Genomic DNA, 12,002 nt, shown 5'->3' with positions numbered 1-12,002 from the left:
CTTCATTTGCCCCAATAAAGACAAAGTGCATTCTATCCAGAGACATTGCTTCAGAGGGCAGTAGAAAAATATGAAAAAACAACAATGAAGAACAAAAAACAACTATGAAAATATAATTCTTTTTTTTTTTTAAGATTTTATTTATTTATTTGACAGAGACAGCCAGCGAGAGAGGGAACACAAGCAGGGGGAGTGGGAGAGGAAGAAGCAGGCTCCCAGCGGAAGAGCCTGATGTGGGGCTCGATCCCACAACGCTGGGATCACGCCCTGAGCCGAAGGCAGACGCTTAACGACTGAGCCACGCAGGTGCCCCTGAAAATATAATTCTGGTGGGAATTTGTGTGTGTGTGCCTCTCAAAGTGTGTGTGTGTGTGTGTGTGTGTGTGTGTGTGTGAGAGAGAGAGAGAGAGAGAGAGAGAGAGAGAGAAAGAGCAAAGTGACCATATTTTTGTGATTTGAACTGGGACACATTAAGAGCAATAGGGGACACTATTAATAATTACGATGAGCAATCATCACGGCAAAACGGAGATGCTCCTGGACAAATGGGAACCTAAGGCCATCTTGGAGGGACTGTATCAGACCCTCCTCGTGTCACTGCAAATCCTCGCTTTTATGTCAGCCCCTGCAGCAGCAATCAGTTCTGCACAGGCCTCCCCCGTTCATGAGGGTGCAGCCTGACAGTACCTCATTTCCTACCCCGGTTTGCTCCGATGTCATGGTATGGGTTGCTGTGGGGCCTGTACTCACACATGGACAGCCTGGAAACACAGGGGAGCTAATCCAGTGGACCTTAGCCAACGGGGATGGAGACTGATGGGGAAGTCTCCCACCATTTGTTACTCATGTGGCTGGTTCTCAGATTCATTCACGAGGGCTCCTCAGAATGTCTCTTAGGATGGAGCACAGGGTTGTCCATTGCAGTGTGCCTTGAGAACCCATCCTTGTATTCTCTTTCTTCTTTTCCTATTTCCCTGCAACCGGCATGCAAGCCTTTGTCTCAGGCTCTGCTTTCAGGGAACCCAGGCTGCAATAGTTGGGATTGGAATTTTGGAGTGTGATCTCTTACTGGACAGAGATAATAAGTCCCTCTTACTGGTGGCGGGTGGAGTGGTGATACCCGGCCAGTCTCAATGACTAAGACTCTTACCTGTGGTGGGCTGGGCTGGGGAGCAAGCAGAAGGCAGACTATTGGGTTGTGTGGGAACTGTGGTCCTTAAGCACTATGGGAGCTACGGTGATTGTAAGGATTGAGTCAGCTGGTGTTTTTAGACTGCATTGGAAGCATTGAAAAAAGAAAATGAGGAAAACGATTGGGTCAGGTCAATCACCAACACAAGGAATCTTGTGAAAGCCAGACATGCCTCTTTGATAGTGTTTTAGGAGATTCATCTGTGTATTGTGCTGAAATTCTCATACTCAAGATCACCCTCCAAGCAAGCAACCGAGACCAGCCAGGATGCTGGCCAGGGGTGAGAAGAATCTATGTGGGAAATGGAGGAGGAAGATCTAAGAGCAGCACCATTTTTGCAGAGATCATGGCTGACTGCCAGCTTGAAGGGGTCTTAGAGAGAGTGAATTTAAAGAGAGACACAAACAAGCATGAGAATGGATTGTATCCAGACACCTTCTGTGCAATACTCCAGATCTTCCTGCCCATGCCTCTTTTGTGGTCACTGGGCCTGTGCAGGCTTTAATCAGCTTTGCATGGATGCAACTTGACAGGGACAAGCCTTGCGCTTGGCTTTCTCGTTTCTCAGATGCTGGAGTGTCCTGGCACCACACCTTGGGAACCAGGTCCATGTGCAGGTATGTGCGACTCATGCACGTGAGGGGGTTGGCGTCTGTAGAGCCACCTTTGGGCAGTGGGGATGAGGGTTGACAGATAAATGCAGTCTTTCGGAGTTGCAATTTTCAGGGCTCTTTGGAGGTCTGGTGGGAGAGGCTTCTCGTCACCTGATCAATGGGCAACCTGTTAGCGCTCCTTGATAACCCTGGCCTCTCTCACTTTTCACTCCTCTGCCTTGTATTCCTATTACCTGAGATCATGTTTTCAAACCAACTGCTTTATTTAAGGCTTGGTCTCAGGCTCTGTTTTTGGGAGAGCCCAGATGAAGACAGTGAGAGGGAAAGTAGGGTTGTGGGTACAAAGTAAAGGAAGAAACCCTGATCTGCTCCTAAATTACAAGAATATTTCAGGACATCAGAGCCCATTTAGTACTATGATATCTCTAATAATGAAGATGACACATTTAGGCCACACGCTTCCTTGTGAGAAACTCTGTACCCAGAGGACACAGCACTTTTAGAGCTGAAAGCATCCCTGGATCTCATTTTTAGCTTCACTCCTTTATTTTCAAGAAAAGGAACTTTGGGCTGTGGATATATTCCAAGACACCTGATAAAGGGGATTTTACAGTATTTCCAACCACCCGGTACTAAGCAAAATAATGATAAATATTCCCCAAAATGTAAAAGTGATACCCGAGTCTTACAGATAAAGACACATGCAAAACAAGGTGACGGTAAGTTTAGTTGAAGGCTGACTATGTTCAGAAAGTACAGAGGGTGGGAATATTTCAGAGAGAGAAAACAACCTTTCCAGCAGATAGATTTCTCTTGGGACTTGTTACATTTTTGGCCATGAAAGAAGAGACCGAAGGCATTCTGCACACCAAGAATGTGACATATTTAGCCGTTCGAGGGGGGCACTATTATCTCCATTTTATAGAGCAGGAAGTGCGGCTCAGAGAGGTTAAGTGACTTTCTAAGATGTGTTGTAATCCGAGTACTTTTGACTGTATTCTTTCCATCCCACCTTACCTTATCTCCTCTGCCAAAGGGGGACCTCGTTCCCTCTGCCCGCAGCAGTTCTGGAGTTCCTAGGCAGCCTTGCCAGGGTTGTAAGCAAGTGTCCATTAAAGGTAGAAAGAGATGTTGATCATTCCTTCTGGTCCCTCACCCCAAAACTCTTAGGAAAGGAATGACTCAATTTTACCTTCAAGACCAATTTAACATGCCTTCTTTCTACATTTTTCCTCCCACTCCCCCCACAATGTTTCTACCAGATTGCTGGTGATAACTAGAAAATAATTTCATTGAAATAAAGAAGGCGGGTTTTTTTTTTTTTAAAGATTTTATTTATTTATTTGACAGAGAGAGAGAGCGAGAGAGGGAACACAAGCAAGGGAAGTGGGAGAGGGAGAAGCAGGCTTCCTGCTAAGCAGGGAGCCTGATGCGGGACTTGATCCCAGGACCCTGGGATCGTGACCTGAGCTGAAGGCAGACGCTTAACGGCTGAGCCACCCAGGCGCCCCAGGAAGACAGTTTCTGCCTAAAATACCACAGAACACAAATTTTGAGCAGGTAAGGTAGTCGTATGAATCAAAGTCCATGAAAGTATTTTTACAAATCAATGACAAGATTTTTAATGACATTCTCAGTGCTTTTGACAAGGGATTCATTCATCTGTTTGGTGCACTATTATTTTTTGAGAGCCTGGAGCTGCTCCCTGTGGGAGGGAGTAGCTGCACCCGGCTGTTGAAATCTAAAGGAATTAAAATGAAATTAAAAATTAAAATTCAGCCTCTCAGTCATACTAGCCTTATTCAAGTGCTTAAGTAGCCTCCGTGTGTCTAAGGGCCCCGTATTGGCCAGAGTGGATAGAGAACATTTCCATCATCGCAGAAAGTTCTGTTGGGCACTTCTGGCCATGCAGACGCACTGTTAAGTTCCGGGGATACGGCAAATAAGAAAGATATAGTCCCTGCTTCAGGAGCTCACGTTTTGGGGGGGGGGGCGGGAAGAAACACCAAAACTATGTAAATGAAATGATAACAGAAGATAATTGATGTTATAAAGGAAATCCATAGTGTTCTGGGGTAAAGACTATTAGGAGGCCCTTACTCTATACAGTGAGGTCACCCGAGGGAGGGGGAAGGGCATTCGACCCAGAGGGCAGAACACGTGCAGATGTCTTACAAAACTGCCATGTTTCCGGGAAGGGGAGTAAAGAGAGCCTGAGGGGTCTGGACTATCTGGGCTGGGGGAGAAATGGCCACCGAAGGGCACCATACAAGGAGGCTGAGAGAACAGCCTGAGCACTATATTTGAGAACAACAGTTCCTAAGCTTTAGTGTGCACTAGAACCGCCTGGAAGGCTGCTTAGACCACGGATGACTGAGTCCTACCCTCCGACTGTCTGGTCCAGTAGGTCTGGGTGGGGCCTGGGAACTTGCATTTCTAGCAAGTTCCCAGGTGGTGCTGACGCTGCTGGTCTTAGGACCCCTCTGTGAGGACCACCGATGCAGGCGATGCTTCTCCAGTCAGGCAGGAATGCAACCTTAGAAAGAGGACGTAGCGGGCCTGATTCCGCGGCGAGTTAGTGGAAGACACCGGCCCCAACAAGGTCTCTGGGCTGAATCCTGGGCTCTCGGCTTTCTACCGGCCTCCCTGGTGTTTTGCACCTTCCCGCGCCATCACAGTTCACTCTCTTTGCTCACGGTGAAATCGGGCACACCTTTCTCCAGATTCTGGTCTGTGCGTGCAGGGAAAGTGGCTCCCGATTGTACCACAGATGCGGCTGCCTACCTGGATGCATGACTACCAACGTGGCAGCTGCTCCCAGAATTTTTCTTATGGAGGGAGTTTTGTTAGAGCAAATGCATTGAAAACCGGCTCTGTGTGGAAGAAGGTGCAGGAGCCAAAGCAAGAAAGAAGACAGGGGCTCCGGGCTGGCTCCGTGGGTAGAGCGTGCAGCTCTTGATCTCAGGGTCATGAGTTCGAGCCCCCATTGGGCCTAGAGGTTAGTTAAAAAATAAATAAATTGTTGAAGAAAAAAGAGAAGACAATTAAACTGCCAACTTTGCTTGGACAGGCAGAGAAGGGGAAGAGAAAAGAGGGCAAGACAGTGGCCAGCTGGGGTGTGTGTGGGAGAAGCAGCTGGTGACAGATCCATGGCGCTAGAGTGTCTGAAGTTGCTTGAAACAGAAGGGTGTTTAAGGCTTGATTGAAGTTGTTTGCATTGCTTCAGTGAAAAGTCTACTAAATATACACAGGCCCCGTGAAAAAGTGTGAAATCAGGCAGAAGTCTAAGTTCCACGTTGGTGTTAATGTGACCCAGCACACATTAGGGGATATGGGCAGAGAGGGTCGGCAGAAAGTGAGTCATTTCAGCGGAAGCAGGAGTTCAAAGACTGGGAGAGAAGGGGAACCCACTGAGGTGCTGCTGGTGATTTGGGCTTCCCCAGCGTGCGGAAGGGGAGGACAGCAGAGGGGCCAGCAGAGCGCGGTAGCCTCACCTCGATCCCACAGGGCCCTGAACTGTGCTGCCTGTTGGTGACTCGAGAGAGTGGGTTTGGCTTGGTTGAGAGAAAGGTTTCCCCTGCTAAGCTCCAGCCAGGTCATTCTCACAGTGGTCTTGACCATTCGGGGGAATGCGGGGGTGATTCTGACAGTCTGGGGAGAAAAATGGGGTCCAGGACATGGTCCTGACAAACCATGTTTGCCTAAGGGACAGTGTCTGGGAAAGGACCGAGGATTTGAAATCAGGAGCTGGACTCCCTTCCCTGTCATTGGTGGCCTTATCTGGTGTTTAACCAGAGGAGATAGCGGTTTGAAGTGTGAGTTTGGAGTCAGACTGCCAAGATTCCTAATCCCAGCTTTACCATATTTAGTTGTGCTAACTTGAGCAAGAAATTCAGTTTCTGCCTCAGCCAGGGTCCTGGCAGGAACAAGATGGCACACTCAAGGAGTTTAATGAAGAGTTTAACAAGGATGATTTTCAGGGGTGTAGGAAGGTTAAGGTCACCCATGAGGTCTGCTAAGGCCCCCAGCGGCTAACCACAGGGGAAACTATTGTCACCTTTCTGCCTGAAGGGACAAGAGGAAGGAACAGATTTCCCTGAACCCTGGGAAGGGCTGTAGTGCAGCTGGGGGGTGGGGTGGGGGGTGGGGCCCTGGACCAGAGCTGTGGCCCTGGGAGAGGAAAGCAGCCACCGCCAAAACTGGTTTTGGAAAGCAGGAGGTGGGGGAGGGGGGTGGAGAAAAGCCCATCCTTGTCTTCTCCTGACTTCCCATCTCAAGCCACTGCCTCCCATTGGCCCAACTCAGCTGGAACCATGGGAAAAAGGCCCTGCTGATACAGTCACAGAGGCCAGTGTCTTGGGGACACATGGCAGTGCAGGGAAGGGAACAGAACAGATATGGAGAGCCAAACTCAGGGTCACCAGCCGAGCCTCAATAAGCCTTAGTGTTCTCATCTGTGGAATGGGGATGCTAACAGTAATGGCAGTTACCTCACAGGGCCGGTGTAAATTTTAAGTAAGATGGCGCGTGCAAAGCTTGGAGCGCAGTGTGTGGCCTGCGGCACATGCTCAGTGCTGTTAGCTATCATTATTATGGCACTAAAGGTAACCACCTGGGCTGCGGGAGAGACACTTCTTTGTGGACCGTAATCCTGGTTCCGTGAGGCCCCACCGTCTAGGTTCTTGCTGCAGAATAACCCAGCAGGATGGTGCCCGGGGGCCCAGGCAGATGCCTAGTCACGGCTGCTGACTCACACTCCGAACCAGAGGGTTGGCGGCAGCTTTCCTCATGCTTCCTTTTTAGCCTTGTCATATTGAATATGTCCAGCTGGATGAGGCTTAGCTGTCTGATGGAGGTGACCAGCTCTATTTATAGACTCGGATTCTCTGGTGTGAGCCGTCCCAGGCGTGGGGATAGATAATCACTTTCCTTCCCCCGAGAAATAACAAATGGGTGTGTTCGTGGAGATTCGGGGACCGGCCTAAACCACAGATGCAAGCAGCCATGGCTCGCAGCTGCCCAGCACAGTTTTCTCACATTTCCTTTGTGTTGACAAGGGACCCTCCCCCACCCCCACTGTCCCCTGGCTGAGCCTAGGGGCTGACCTGGCGAATCATAATACCTCATTCTTTCAGACCTGAATGGCTCCAAGGGTTCAGAGGTGACAGTTTCTTCTTTAAAGAAAAAAGTCATACAAAAATCAGCTCTTGGTCCCTTCCCATCTGGATCTAGAGTTTCTGGAGGTTAAAATAAACAACTAAGGGGCGCCTGGGTAGCACAGTCGTGAAGCGTCTGCCTTCGGCTCAGGGCGTGATTCTGGAGTCCTGGGATCAAGCCCCACATCAGGCTCCTCCGCTGGGAGCCTGCTTCTTCCTCTCCCACTCCCCTGCTGTGTTCCCTCTCTCGCTGGCTGTCTCTCTGTCACATAAATAAATAAAATCTTTAAAAAAAAAAACAACTAAAAAAGAAAATCTTAGTCTAAACACTCCAATGATTGACTGCAGGTCTTTTATTTTACTCGAGGCACTAGAAGCATATTGCTGACGAGTGCAGGCTCTGGAGTCCACAGGCCTTGAGCCCAGTCCTGAATGTGAGTCCTGGGCAGGCTTCTTCATCCACCTTCCTCCGCGTAGTGGGGATATTTATTGTGCTTCCCTGAACCCTGGGAAGGGCTGTAGTGCAGCTGGGGGGGAGCTCAGCATTGGTGGGGTTGGAGTGGATGCAGGATGGAGGGCAGGGTGTCCTGGGCAAGAGTAAACGAGATCAGGTATGCAATTGCTGACTTAGTACCTGGCCCAGCTGTCATTTCTTATCGATATTTTTAAAGGACCTAAAAGCATAGATGTCTCTGGAAGTACAGAGAGCCTCTCCCAGCCCACAGAATTCTTGGTAGGTTTACATGGAAAAGGTCACAGAGGTTTCAGCTATTCATCTTCACCCCCAAATAAAGTCAAGGCCAGCGTTCAGAGAGTGACTACAGTTTGACCCAGGACATAGCATGAGTCAAGAGTTACACTTGTCAAGCTCAGTGGGATTCAGCCAGAGAAGGTTTTGACTGATTAAATGTTTCTTCAACGTAAGACAGTTACGGCTCTGCCTGGTGCCACAAGGAAATAGAGCAACAGGGGTTCAGTCCTTCCTTCCGGTGGGCCGGCCTCGAGAGAGACACGGAGACACTGGTCTGGCTCTGGTGGGCACATACCTCTGCCTCGAGTAACACCTTGGGGAGGCTCTGGTAGCGTCACTGTCACACTGTCAGGTTGTCTCTTTGAGACCCTGTCCTGCCCTGCGGCTCTGGCTTGTATGGGAGAGATGCTCCGAGCCCAGCTGAGCCACGGCCCGGGAGGAGCCATGAGCACGTGCTGTCGGGCCTACCCTTGCTGCGTAAACAGACTTCTTTTCTTTTTGAAGTGCCTAGTGTTGGAGAATGTTCCATTCCATTGAATTATTCGCCATGTTACAGCTGCTGTAATAGGAGTAAAGGAAATAGAGAAAGCCATCCTCGCCCTCTGCCACACCTATAATCTGAATATTTCATTTTTTCTGTTCCCTTCAGGTCCTTGCTCATATAACTACATGGTATTTTGACAGCTGAAACCATAGCAGAAATTCTGTTTTGAATTTTTCCTTCATTAAGCCCTGGAAACAATGCTTGTAGACTTTGTATTCTCCTTGTTAAAAAACATCTACAAGTCCACCACTGGTCCCTGCACCTCCCCCCCCCCCCCTCCCCGTGCACTCGCTCAATTATGAAGAAATGTTAAAAGAAACCTGCATGGTTTCGGGGGCAGGTGCTTGGCTGATTGGCATGTCCATCATTTTAGAAATTGCTGTTTTGTTTCATGTGCAGAATTTGATTATACTCTCCTCCCCTAGTCTTCTTTGCCTTTCCCAGAAAGAGGGCCTGGAGACTTCTGATGTAAATATCAGATCCTGTCATCTCTGCAAGCGTCCAACTCACCCAGAAATGCGAACATCTGCAGTGTTATGTCCTAGCCTGAGTGTCCCACTGAGAAGAGACAAACCTCGCAGATGCATTCTGGATTCAGAAATCGGGGCCACCCTGCAGCTGAAGCAGTGGTTCCAGAGAGTTCCTGAGAAAGGAGAGGGGACCATGGGGGGTGACAGGCCCCCAGGCAGAGATCGACTCTTGGACAAGAACAGGAGAGCAAAGGCCTCTCATCCGCTGGAAGAGAGGGAGTTCTAGGAAGTAAGGAACTCACCTGCCATCTGGCTGAACCACGCTAGGCTTCTGGACTCACAGTGAAGTTCGACAAAGTGGGTACCCCAAGGAGGAGCCCCTTAAATTGCCCCCATGAGTTGATGAGACACTTGCTTCCCCACAGAGACGGTCATAAACCTCAAAGCTCAGAGGGGCTGGTTTTTGAGAGAATGAACATATATCCTGTTTGAGGTTACGCCTGTTGTCTTGGCATGCTAATAATAGTGCCCCTTCATTCTCAAAAATGATATGGTCACCCTAGTTTTTGAGGACCCCGATATAATCCTAGGACATCTAAAATTGAGAGTTTTGTCACATTTACTGGGAAAAAATTTTGTTTGGGGTAAAAATATCTGAGTCTGAAGTTCAGGGGCAGTGACAGAGAGGCGGTAGCCCCTGGGATGCCAAGGCAGGAAGACGGTGGCCCTCCCCCCAGGAGCAGCAGGAGCAACCCCCCCCCACCCCGACTCAGAGGCGGAGTCACAACAATCCGGAAACCCAGCTGTTGAGTGGGGCCAGCTGCAGCAGGGATGAGGGTTGCCATCCACCTATTTCCCATAAATGGAGACAGAAACGGGGCCAGTTGAGTTAGGGTTCCAAAAAGACTTGATGGGGCAAGGACCACACACCTCTGGGGTGGCATCCTTTGCTTTGACTTTTTCAGGAGCCAGTGTGGCCTCCAGAGACCAGGGTATCATTCCGGTAAGAAAGCAGGCTACCTCTCCTGGGTCCTGGCATCATGTTCTTCCTACTACAAACCATTCTCTCCCTATCTGGCTAGCCCCCGGCCCTTTGCTTCCTTCTGCTCACAGCCCTCCCCTCGGATCCCACTGCCTTTTCTGAATCAGAGGCAACGTGGAACAATCCTTGCCCCAAACAAGAATAGGCTGGTTCATCAGGGAAGTTGGGAGGCTGAGCAGCTGTGGAGACAGCTGGTGCTTGGAAGCCCTTTCAGCAGTGTCTGGTGCTGGTTTTGCTGAGTAGTGATTTTCAGGAGGCAACACCTATAACTTTTCAGCCCCACAAAATCATCAGAACAACATTTAGCTGCTGTTGGCCGGAGTGGGGCTCTGGACGCCATTTTGTCAGCACAGCAAGTTTCTACCAGCCTGCTTCCGACGACTCAGCATTCCCAAGGCTCACTCCATCCCCCCTACCTGTGCTTTAAAAACCTGCCTTTTAAAATATCTCCCCAAGAAGTAGCAAGTGCCTCTTTTGACCGAGTCTGCTGACATGGTTTTTAATTTGGGAAAGAGGGCGAGTAGCTGTGTGGAAGCATCACTCTCTGGGATGTCAGAGTCTCCTTGGAAGAGCCCTAATTAAGGACTCAGAATGATTGACAGGTGGTGGAAGCCCACGGAAAGCACAACTGACATGCAGCAGAAGTCAATGTCTCTCAGTTGCGAAAAAAGTTGGCAATCGGAGACCTTGAAAAGCCTTTGCAGGTAATGCTATAATTTTGTTCCTGAGTTATACGTGTATAAAGTCTCTGAAATGGCTGACAAATGAACCCAGCATGGACATGCTTTGACTTTCTTAAGCGGAATGTAATATGTTAGTAGCAAGTTTATTATTTCCAGTTGAATGGAATCTGTTTTCTAAACTGTGCAGTCTTGCTAAAGTACGGTCTTTGAATGTATTCATTTGGGGTTAGGAATCTGTGAACAGGGGGTGTGATTTACTGCTGTGAATAACAGAAGTGTGATGAGAAGGCAGCCCCATAAGAGGTGAAAGGGTGGCCACAGAAAATGAACACCTGCAACACTCCTCCAGTGCTTTGTGTTTGTACACGCCCTAGTGTATCCAACGGCACCATTTTGGAGCGGGGAAGGAGGTCCCGTTTCTTTGAATATTCAAATTACACACTATGACACCTGATCTACTAGCACCAGAACAGGCTTCTTCCCGCCTCCCTATTCATGAGCCTCAGTTGTCTTGAACCTCACTCTGGTGCTCTCTGAAACAGGGATAATACCAATAGTATCCCTCCCATAAGGTGGTCGTTCTGATTAGGTGAGAAAACACATTAGAAAAATTTAGCACAGTGCCTGCTTCATGGGAATTTGATGTTGTAATCTGCCTTAAGCACAGTGGCTGGGTTCTGGTTACTTGTGCTCAGAGGACAGGAGATGAGAAACGCAGCTCAGCTCTCAAACTAGAGGGGATGTTTAACTGTGGTTGCTCTGGCTACCACAAGGTGTCGCTGGTGGCCCCAAGGGCCCGCCCAGTTCTTGGCGTTTTTCAGAAGGGAGCTCAGCGGTTCCTCCACAACATTCCAGGTGTAGGGAGCAGAGGAGAGCCCTTCTCTGCCTAGTTATATTCAGCCATGGTTGTTCCATGACACACTGGACCTGCGATCCAAATGCTATAGCTCTTTCACAGCACTGTCTGTGAAATGGGAGAAGATTTTTGTATCTGTGTGATTCAATATGGTAGCCACTAGTCACAGGTGGTTATTGAGCAATTGGTTTCTTCCTTTTCCCCCTTCAGCTGATTGAGATGTAATTGACATAGAACATTGTGTAAGTTTAAGGTGTGCAATGTGATGATCTGATACATGTATATATTGCAAAATGATTACTACAGTGAGGTTTGTTAACATACCCATTACCTCACATGATTGTGATTTGTGTGGGTGGTAAGAGTTTTAAGATCTCTTCTTTAGCAGCCTAAGAGTATGTTAACTGTAGTCACCATTCTGTATATTAGATCCCTAGAATTGATCTTGTACCTGAAAGTTTGTACCCTTGGACCAATATCTCCCCATTTCCACCCCCTCTGGTCCCTGGTAACCACCATTTTACTTTCTGTTTTTATGACTTTGGTGTTTTTTTTTTTTTAATCTTTCACAGGCAAGTGAGTTCATATTTTGCTTTTTCTGTCTGACTTACCTCCCCGAGCATAATGCCCTCGAGGTTCATCTGTGTTGTTACAAATGGCAGAGTTTCCTTCTTTTCTATGGCTGAATAATATT

This window comes from Ursus arctos, unplaced genomic scaffold (genome assembly GCF_023065955.2).
Source record: "Ursus arctos isolate Adak ecotype North America unplaced genomic scaffold, UrsArc2.0 scaffold_25, whole genome shotgun sequence".
Lineage (NCBI taxonomy): Eukaryota > Metazoa > Chordata > Mammalia > Carnivora > Ursidae > Ursus > Ursus arctos.
This window is presented reverse-complemented; position numbering follows the sequence as displayed.